The sequence below is a fragment of the Balaenoptera acutorostrata genome, chromosome 1, assembly GCF_949987535.1.
Source record: "Balaenoptera acutorostrata chromosome 1, mBalAcu1.1, whole genome shotgun sequence".
Lineage (NCBI taxonomy): Eukaryota > Metazoa > Chordata > Mammalia > Artiodactyla > Balaenopteridae > Balaenoptera > Balaenoptera acutorostrata.
This window is the reverse complement of record NC_080064.1, coordinates 152,502,706-152,513,875: the sequence shown is the minus strand read 5'-3', so window position 1 is coordinate 152,513,875 and position 11,170 is coordinate 152,502,706.

The window sequence follows — 11,170 nt, the reverse complement described above, 5'->3', positions numbered from 1 at the left end:
TTTATTTATTTATTTATTTTTGGCTGCGTTGGGTCTTCATTGTTGCACGCGGGCTTTCTCTAGTTGCAGCGAGCGGGGGCTACTCTTCGTTGCGGTGTGCAGGCTTCTCATTGCAGTGGCTTCTCTTGTTGTGGAGCACAGGCTCTAGGCATGCGGGCTTCAGTAGTTGTTGCACACGGGCTCAGTAGTTGTGGCTCATGGGCTCAGTAGTTGTGGCTCGCGAGCTCTAGAGCGCAGGCTCGGTAGTTGTGGCGCACGGGCTTAGCTGCTCCACGGCATGTGGGATCTTCCCGGACCAGGGCTCGAACCCATGTCCCCTCCATTGGCAGGCGGATTCTTAGCCGCTGCGCCACCAGGGAAGTCCCCCTCTGATTAATTCTTAATCCAAAGAATTCTTTGGATTCTTTGAGCTACCCCAAGATTTCCACCCCCCAAAGCCTCAAAGCCTCTTTTTCACTTAAGCCAGTTTGTTTTAGAATTTCTGTCACTTGCAACCCAGAGTCTTGATGAACAGAAATACTCTGACAGCTTTCCTCTCTACCATACACTTTCTGAAACTTCAAAAATGTGAGGCTCTGTGTATTGGTGAGCTGAGTGTGTCCTTGTCTCTCCTAGATCAGCGTTGGAAGGTTCAGTGGTCGGTCACCTTGCTTACACTGGTGTAATATTTCCCAGCACCCCCTTCTCTGTGAGAAGTTGGCCAGAAGTGAAGTTGCATGTGCTGTGGGTGGCGGCAGTGAAACATCAGCCGTCACGCTCTGAAGGCCACTGTTGGCTGGAGCTGGGGAGGGGCACACCGAGAGGCAGCCAGGCTCGTGGGCGTCCCTGCTCTTCCCCGCTGCTCTGTGACTGCCGGCCCTGCTGACCGACAGTGACGCCCCCACACACCATGAGATGCTTTGCTGCAAACTCACAGAGGCAGTAGCTACAAAGAGCCAACGTCCTTCCAAAGATCCCACACCAGCCCCTCGGTGGCCCCAGTCCAGCAGCCAGACCTGCCTTGCTCCTTCTTCTAAGCTCTGCTTTGTTCACCCGCACCACGGCTGGTGAATGACTTTTCGGTGATCCTTTAAGGACTTTCAGTTCTTTACTTGCCCAGCTCCTCCCACGATTGTGCATGATCTAATTCTTATAGTATTAATAAATTCCTTATGCCATAATACTCATAGTGGTTCTGCTTCCATAATTTAACCCTAAGCCAGATGTCGTTGGGTGAACCCTAAGGAGCTTCCCGCTGCCTTTCTTTGCTTCACGCCCACACCCAGTCCTCCTGTCTCCATGGTGCTGCTCCCCTCTGGTTGCTCACCTTTCCACACCTCCATGTGTTCATGGGAAGATCTGATCCCGTTCCTGCTCATCTTACCATTGTGTTATTTGCTGTCTCAAGCTACTCTTGCCTGTGGCCTCTGCCTGCTTCACTTTTACACTATTTCCTACTCTCCAGTCCAATCACAAGGCTGTCTGGCAGGTGGCCTGGAGATTTAACACAGACTGGCATCCAGCTAAGGCGAAAGCCAGGACGTCCTTCCCAGAGCCTCCCACTCCTGATTTCCAGTTAGGAAATGTCATTAGAGAAGGAAATAAATACCTTCAATGAGAACTTAATGGGCACTCTGTGTTGCCCACAGATGCCAAAAAAATATTTTTAAAAATGAATTAACATAGCAGAAACTATTTGATGTGAAAATTATCAGGGAATATTTAAAAAATCAACATGGTATGCTGTTGGCCCATCGAATGCTCCATAAACAGCCCTGAAATTTCCACTGGGATGGGCTCAAGGTCTCTGCCAGTTCTGTGATAATGGCTCAAAGGCCAGAGCTATTAACCCCAGCCCGGCCATTGCTCAATACGCGACCTTGGTTGAGTCAGCTGGTCTATATAGATTAATGAAGTAGATAAAGATTTAAAAACCATGGTATCTCAGGCTTGGAAGCAACATGAGGAGTTATCCCTAATTCAGGCAGCTGACCCTTGCTTATTTCCATCCAACCCCTCTGGCTTTGCTCGACCCCTCCCTCAATTGGGGCCCTGTGGCCATGTACCACTGTCCCATCATTGCAGGCAAAGGCTAGGGATGGTGACTTAGGCCTCTGTTGGGACTCTGTCCAAGAGTTGGGACAAGTGTCTAACAGTGGAATTTTCTCCATACTTATTTAGGCACCTTAAATTTTTAAAAGAACACTCCTGCCCAGTTTGACATGAGACATGGACAGCAGGAGAGGACTGAGAGAACTGGGAACATGCAAGAGGAAGAAGAATGTATTACAAACAACAATCAAGCAAGTAGCTGCTGGTACTGGGCATCTAGTACTTCCTACATACTTTATATCTGTGTTGACATTTAATCCTCACAACAACTCTATGAGGTAGTTGTGTTTTCTCCAATTTACAAATGAAGGAATTGAGACCCAGTGATCTCCAGCAATGTGCCTTGAATTGCACAACTGGTAAGTGGCAGATTTGGGATGCCAGACACTTTGGGGTGACCCCGACCTCTGTTCTTTTTCCATGTATAATCCTATACCTCTCTACCCATCTCTCAGTCATGCTTGATTAAGGGGCTTTTCCAGGTTTCTGGTCAGAAGGAAATTGGAAGCCAACACATCATATCATTATATCATCTATCAACCCATATCATATGTCATGTCATGTCCTATCATATCACATCCATGGTTGGTTGGGTAAATTTATGATTAAACAATGCAGTTTTCTTTCAGTCACACAGATTCAGTTATTCTCACCTCTTCCTTTTGTCGTCTACATACATTCCCCCCAGGTGAATAACTCCTCTGGGTATTTGGGCTGGGTGGATTCTGCCAGGCTAATGAAATCAAGGTCAGGTGACCTGACCAGGTAAACCAGGTGAGCAGTGGCCTTTACTTGACGTTGGTTTGACAAGGTTTATTTGGTTGTCCTACACATCACACCTGTCCTACATCTGTCCTCAGAACCTCCTGGAGCACCATGGGCGGCCAGCAGAGCCCTGACTACAGCCTAGATTAGAAAATGACTTGCCCTAGTCAGTTTGTGGCAAAGCTGGTCCCAGAGGCCAAGTTCCCTGACTCTCATTGCATGTTTAAATGCTTCTTTCATGTATATATAGGATGAATCTTTTTTTTTTTTTTAATTTCCTACTTTAAAAAAAATTAATTAATTAATTTATGGCTGTGTTGGGTCTTCGTTTCTGCACAAGGGCTTTCTCCAGTTGTGGCAAGTGGGGGCCACTCTTCATTGCGGTGTGCAGGCCTCTCACTATCGCAGCCTCTCTTGTTGCGGAGCACAGGCTCCAGACGCGCAGGCTCAGTAGCTGTGGCTCACGGGCCCAGTTGCTCCGCGGCATGTGGGATCCTCCCAGACCAGGGCTCGAACCCGTGTCCCCTGCATTGGCAGGCAGACTCTCAACCACTGCGCCACCAGGGAAGCCCATATAGGATGAATCTGTACCCATGCCTAATGCTGATTTCCAGAGCAGGGTTGAGGGCTTTAGCCACCCGCTCTTCACCTCCACCAGCACCCCATGCCCACACACATTCACCTCCTTCTTTCTTATGAATAGCTGATGTTTTCCCAGTTCAGATAAAGTCCTATGCAAACATGGCAAGCGGGTTCTCAAGCTCACTTTCAACCATCAAGGTTCCTGGGTAGAAACTCTGGAGCCACTAGCACATGTTCCTGTCTCTTCCAGGAGCCACCATTCTTTTTCTTTGTAGATTCTGCCCTTCCTCCTGTCAGAGCCATGTTTAAACATCGTTTTCCACTCCAGGATGACCAGGTTGCTATGGTGATTTTGTTTTTCATAGACACAGTGCATCTGGCTGGTTTTCCCAAGTTTCTGACCAGAGGTAGCAACGGCGGGTCAAGGTGTGACCCAGATGACTTTTAGGCTATACAGATTTTAGAAGCAAAAGTGGCCATGAAACTTCCATTATCTAGAGACCTGTCTTCAGCCTACAGAGAATGAAAAGTTAACTGAGATTTGCTAAGGCCAATTCTTTGCTTCTTTTATGCAGAAGGGATGCAGAAGTAATGGCCACTTTGCCCCAGAACCCGGCAAATGGGCTGGGCTCACTCCAGCAGGGAAATTTCACCAAAGTGAAAACACCTGGGGGACAACACTGGCCCACCAACCACGACCAAATGAACTCTCCAGCGGTAGGCTGGCATGGGCTCCCCTCTCCCAGGGGTTGTTGATTGCTCAGGTTTTACAATCCTCAAGCCCTGTGCCAAGGAGCGTTTGTGGTTTAAATCAATGTGCTTCTGGGAATAAGTGCCCTTATTATTTCTAGTTCACATTATTTGCCGTGCTCTTATACCACTGTGACATAATACCCTTTGTGCAGCTGTACAATAACAGTCCTTTCAGGAACCTCTAAAAGCTTTCTAATTAGGACCACAACCACACAACAGACAGAGAAACTGAAGACCAGAGACAGGGATGACAAAGCTTCGCCTTGGTCACAAAGGAGTCCAGCCCAGTTCTGATGCCTACTCGGAGGCTGTAGGGTCAGGGCTAGGCCACTAGTTTAGGAAGGGCACCTCTGCAACGTTGGCTGCAGAATTATTAGGCTGCCTGAGTGCTGGGTCCTTTGTAGTAGGGTCACCTAAGCAGTTGAGTTATTGAGTTGAGGACCAGAAATATCCAGCATTAGTTATGCAATAGCTCTTGAGTTTACAGTTAGTTCTCAGTGGCTAGGCTCCTAGGACCAGAAACTCTATTAAGGCTAGGTCATTAGAAACTGAATTCTGCATTAAGTAATTCAACTCAAACGACTGCCTACTATGCGCCAGGCACCATGCTGGACAGCAGGCATGCAAAGATGAACTCCCAATCCTGCCGTTGGATGTTCACAGTTTAGACAGAAGGCGAGATAGCTATGTAAGCAGGGAGATACACGTAAGCAGAGAGTAGACCAGAAGGCTAGGGTAGCACCCAACTCTGTGGGGCTTTCAGGGAAAGCTTCTTGTAGAGGAGGACTTTCAACCTGGGTAAATCTACAGAGATGGACTGAGCTTGCTAAGCAGAACCATGGGGGAAAAAAAGCATCACACACTGAATGCCAAGTGCCACAAGGGCCCAGAGGTGTGAGAGGGGTTCAGGAAACAATGAGAATGTCAACACGTCTAAAGCGGCAGCCATGGTTATCTCACTGTTCTTTCTCTCTTCTGTTTTTATAGCCAAAACGCTATCCCTTTTTATTCTCAATATCTTATTTTGGATGTTAAAAAGACTGAACATTGGGTTGTTTTGTCTTTGCATATTGCTTTAACCCTCCACTTCTCCTTAGGGCATTGTGGATGTCTCTGACTAGGGAAAGATCACATATTGGGGAATGTCCAAAAGAAAAGCAGAAAGATGAATATTTCACTGCATTATAAGGACGTAAGGGCAGCTCAGGGAACCTTGGACAGGAACTCAGCTGGGCTGTCCTTTTTTATTGTTTGTACGCAGAGCAAAAAACATGGTCTTGGATGACTCCCAAGGTTACCTGTCACAGGTCCAGCCATCCAAAGGGAGTCTGTGGTCCAAAGCTCGTGGGGTAGAAGTATAAAGGAAAGCAGATGGGGGGTGGGAGGTGAGGGGAAAACATGAGCTGGCCGGCAGTCTAATAGGTGAGCCGCAGAGGAATGAAAGCATCAGAGTGGAGCTCTACGAGTCTGATTTGTGCCTGGCTCTGGAGTCAGGCTGGATTGGAGTGGTGAGAAGCCAAGGCCACCTCTGCCTTCCTCTCCTTGCCTTTGTCTTCCTTGGCATCTTACGTTGCCCATTCCACCTCCCACAGGGTCTTTCAGGCAGCTCTTTATACATGAGCTCAGTCTATGAGAAGGACAATGGGGTGGACTGCTCAAGTCTCACCTCAGTGCGACTGGCACCTCAGCACCTTGGCACTGTGGACAAACATGGATCAAGCTGACACACATGACAACCACCAACCAAAGCTTCTAGAGAGCAGGGACTCTACCTGCTGCAGTGCTCTGCATATAACAGGTGCTCAATCAGTCCTTGAAAAAGAAAGGCAGGGAGAGAGAAAGGGAAGGAGGGAGGAAGGTGCACCAGAAAAAAGCTGGCTGGCAACAGTGAAACCCAAATCACCCAAAGCAACAACATATTCCAAATTCTGATCAAGAGAAGGCTGGTGCTGGAGGAAAGTGAAGGTGACTCTAAAGAAAAAGACAGATGATGGGAATTCCCTGGCAGTCCAGTGGTTAGGATTCTGGGCTTTCACTGCCGGGGTCCCGGGTTCGATCCCTGGGGAACTAAGATCCTATAAGCTGCGTGGCTGGAAAAAACATAACAAAACAAAAAACGGATGAACAGGCCTTTTTTTTTTTTTTTACTTTCTTGCAAGTCTAGGCTCTGGTTCCCTCCCTACTGCCTCAGACCTCAGATCAGAACCTGAGCTGCACTCCAGGCCCCCCACAATGGCAGTGGTATGTGCTCCTGCCTTGACACTGCTGCTCGCAGCTCAGAAATAGTAGAAAGCCTTCCCTATACCTCTTGCCTCCGAGGTGAACACTGAGTCAGCAGGCAGACCAGTTGGGACTGCTCCACGTAGGGATGTGAACCAGAGCTGGAGGCAGAGAATAGTCACGAGGGGTGGGACGGCGGAGGGAGCCGTTTTTTCTCATCAGCAGGACACGGTCACATTAGCCACTACATGTCCACCTTAACGCTGACTCCGAGGGCCAAGCAGGCTAACTGCTCCACACAAGACTGAACATGATACAGGTCATGGAGGAACTCTGGGCTTGGCTGGAGAATCAGAACATGGAGGGATGGACGAGGGTTTCAGTGATGGAGAAGAGTTTTCAGGTGGTGGGAAAATATGAACAAAGTCATGAGGGTGAGTGTGTGCAAACCAAGCTCGTGGGATGCCCAGGAAGCTATATCCAGGCTGGGATATACACAGAGATGGGGTGAGAGGTGAGGCCTGGCCACCACGCTGGAGTCTCACTGTGGAGGGTTTTAAATGACATACTGAAGAATTCAGGCTGTACAGGAAACCCAATGGGAATAAAGATTTTGGACCAGATGAGTTAACTGGGAAGCAGTGGGAATAAGGATTACTCAGAGGAGGCAGACACTAGCGGCAGGAAAAACAGGAAGTGAAAGTGGTATTCCAGGAAGACATAATGAGGTTGTGAACTAGGGTGATGGTAGTGGCAACAGGAGGGAGGAAACACGGTGAAGGACAGTCCCCCATCCTCCAGAGTAGGCCAGCTCTTCTCCCTGCCTAGACACATATCTCACACACAGACAGACACACTTAGGAGGCGAGAGAAAACATAACCTCTTCACCACCCCCCTCTCCTCTCAGCTGTCAATTTTTGTCCCTTTAAGTCCTCAAACCTGGGACATCATCTTTAAGGCAGAGATGATCTGAAACATCACTGTTTTATGAAGCTGACGTTTCTTTCCCCGGTGTTCTCTGGGCCACCAGGCCACGCTGGCCACTCTACCACTGACACGGAAGGCAACCAACGTTTGGTGGGCCCGCCAGTAGCCGGCTTTGTGCATGTATTATTACCTTTAATCTTCACAACTCTTCAACAGGCAGGTATTAGCCCCATTTCACAGACGAAGCAGCCAAGGCTCACAGAGATGTTATGAGAGTAAACAGAGACTCAGAGAACAGCCAGGGGGCTGACGTGGGGCGTGGGACAGTGGACAGAGGTGTTTGTTCCCATTAACAGGACATGGTAATTTTAGCCACCATTTGTCCACATTCATGCCAATCCCAAGGGTGAGGCAGCAGAACATACATGAGACTGGATTTGATACTGGTCACAGAGGGAGACAGGGCACCATGTCTGGTTGGAGAAATCAGGGCCAGGGTTTCTGCTGGGTCTGGAGGGGCAGATGGGCTTTTCAATGTGGTGTAGTTGGGGTCAGGGGAGACTGCATTCTGCTTAAAGCTATTTCCCTATGACCAAGGCTTTAGGGAGCTTTCTATCCCCTCAAACACAGAATTGAAGCAGGAGGTTAAGATTGCTGTGAGGGGTTTAGCTGGGATGTAAGGAAAGGTTTAGTGAACTGGGAAGATGGTTAGATACCAAAGGAGCAGACTCTCAGGCTGAGAGAGCTTTTCCAAAGGCCACACAGCAAACAGCAGCGACTCTGATCTGGATGGTCCTGTCTAAACACATTCCTCTCCCCTATCACTGGAGAAAATGATCAACTACCAAGGAAGCTAAGGCCCCCCTGGCATAATCAAGGCCAGGGTGGGTTTCCCACAGCCTGTGCAAAAACAAGCAGTGGCATGGCCGTGAACCCAGGGAACTTGTCTATGATTGTATTCCCAGTTCCTGGTACCCTGTACGTGTTCAATCAACATATGGTGAAGAATAAAAGATCACCTGTTTCCAAAATTGTTTGTGTTCTTGTTGGCTGTGCCTTTTGCACAGATCTGAGAAATCTGAGTTCACAAACGCTTGCTCAGACAAATGGACAAATGCTGACTGAGCTACAGTGCCCTGTGATGTCAGCTGAGTTACCTTGGTGCTTAGGATGAAGGAAAAGTGCTTTCCATCAGCTAACCTGGTCAGCATGCAGGGGAGAGAGGCAGGGGGAGGCGGTGCTTGGGGCAGACGCGTGGGCCCCCTCCTGCACCAAGGGCCCTCAAGGAGATTCCAGATGTGCTCACTCCCTGAGAGAGACAACTCCAGGCAGGGCTAATACTCTCTTGAGCATCCCGGGGGACACTGTAACCACTAAGTAGGATAGATATGATCTTGCTTAAGTGATTCTGTGATTACAGTCATTTCTCCCTAATGCCCTGATACCTTGAAACGTGACATTGAGGGGTTCGTGTCCTCCAACGGCCTGGCCAGAAGCAGTAGTTTCTGCAACAGGAGACAATATTTAATTCTGAGTGTAAGCTCCTATCTCCTCAAGGCTAAATACTGACTTCACACTTTAGGAGTGTACCTTTTTTCCAAATGCTCTTTTGTTCCTCTCTGGCTTCCAAGTAGTAGGTACCCAACTGTCTCTGCTTATGTCAAAAAGAGGCTCTCTGAGGAGGAAAGTACACTGCATTCGAAGTGCTGGAAAAGGAGAAAATGCCACATGATGGCCAGTTTTCTAATTACCTAAGAGCCTGTCCTGTTACATATAAGGGAGGTGCTACTAGAATTTCAGAAATGGCATCTTTTGTGCTCTGTCAACAGCTTGTATAAAGCCCTCTCCACATTCTCTAAAAATAGGTCTTTTCTGTCAAATGAGACTGCAAGTTGCTTGAGGGGTCTCCCTGTCAGTTTCCTTTTGCATTTCTCAGCCCAGTTCAGGGTCCGGCATTGTCAGGAAAGCCCCTCTCTCCAACTTGCACTTCTACAGTAGGCTTTTCATCTGCTTCTCCTGTCAAGTGGGCGAAGGGGCTGGGGGAATTTCAGAACTAACCCTCCTAATCACAGGACCGGCTGCCTTTGCTGGCAGTGGGGGTGGGAGGGGAAAGCAAGGATGCGGGACACAAGTGTTAACAAGTCGCCATCACTTTGCTCATCTCCTCAGTGTGAGATGACACATAAACAGAAAGCATCTTTAGCCTCACTGCTTCCAATGGGGGAGCTGGGGGTGGGAGTGGTAGAAATTGAGGCAGCCCGGCCTACTTTCACCTTCCATGATCTTAAGAAACAGGAAAAGCAAACATTGGTATCTTCTCATAATTCCTCAGTCTAACTCAGTTCTATTTTACTTGTCACAGTCTTCTATTTTAAATTTCTTTCTTTAAAATACAAATAAGCTGGGCTTCCCTGATGGCGCAGTGGTTGAGAGTCTGCCTGCCAATGCAGGGGACACGGGTTCAAGCCCTGGTCTGGGAAGATCCCACGTGCCGCGGAACAGCTGGGCCCGTGAGCCACAATTACTGAGCCTGCGCGTCTGGAGCCTGTGCTCCGCAACAAGGGAGGCCGCGATGGTGAGAGGCCCGCGCACCGCGATGAAGAGTGGTCCCCACTTGCCGCAACTAGAGAAAGCCCTCGCACAGAAATGAAGACTCAACACAGTCATAAATAAATAAATAAAAGAACGTGAATTTCAAAAAAAAAAACAAACAAAAAAACCCCAAAAGAATTGATCTAACACTGTGAAAAATAATACTAGGGAGGATAATAATAGCGGTAATAATAACAGCAAACACTCATGTATATCTGCTTACTATGTGCGAGGCACATTCTAAGTGCTTTATATATATTAATTCCGTATTAACTTGCTTAATCCTCACACCTAACCCATGAAGCACTATTATGCTTCCCGATTTGGGGAATAAGGAAACTGAGGCATAGAGAGATTAAGTAGCTCATCCAAGGCCACAAAGTTAGGTAGAGTTAGGGTTTGGAACTGGACAGAGTGGCTCCAAAGGTTGGGCTTTTAGCCACCAGGTTATACTGCAAAGTCACTAAATACTGGGAAAAATCAGTCCTGTCTTCTTAAATCAATCGGCCAGTGCCTTTATTACTCATATTTCTAAAATCAGGGAACATGTTCACTTCATAATCAGTATGTTTATCTTTCTTTTCTGCATCTTTCCTTGAGCATTCTTTTCCTTTTCATTCATGAGTGTACTGTTGAAATTATAAACACAGTTTCCCCCCACCTCAAATAACTGTTTAACAGTTGATGCCAAAAATGCAGTAGATATTATACCAAAAATAAAATCAGTGTCCCAACTCCAGATCTAATGGACATCCTGAAAGAAAATAGGCTTTTTTCCTTCACAGTTACTTTTCACTCCAAAGTATTTGGATTTGTTTTGATTTTAATAATTCCTTTCCAATTTGTGCCAGGGGCTCTACAGTATAGCAAATCAATCAGTTTATAACTACAGCTATCAAAAGCCTACCTTTTAAGAACATAAAATACAGGAAGGTCTCAAAGTGAACTGGGGGAATTGGTAGTTTACAAAATTTGCTTCTTTTCAGACAATTCTGCCTTGAAACAGCACCAGAAACCTAAAATTAACATTGTAAAATTTCATTCTGAAAATAGCCACTTTAAAAGAAAAGAAAAGAAAAAAGATTTTTCTCAATTTAAGAAAGAACTTTTTTTTTTTTTTTTTTTTTTGGTCTTTAGTCTTTCAGATAACAAAACTCTAGACTGGAGTCAAGAGGTCCCATCTAATCCAGTCATTTTACAGACAAAGAAACTTCCGTCTACAGAGATGACGAGACTTGC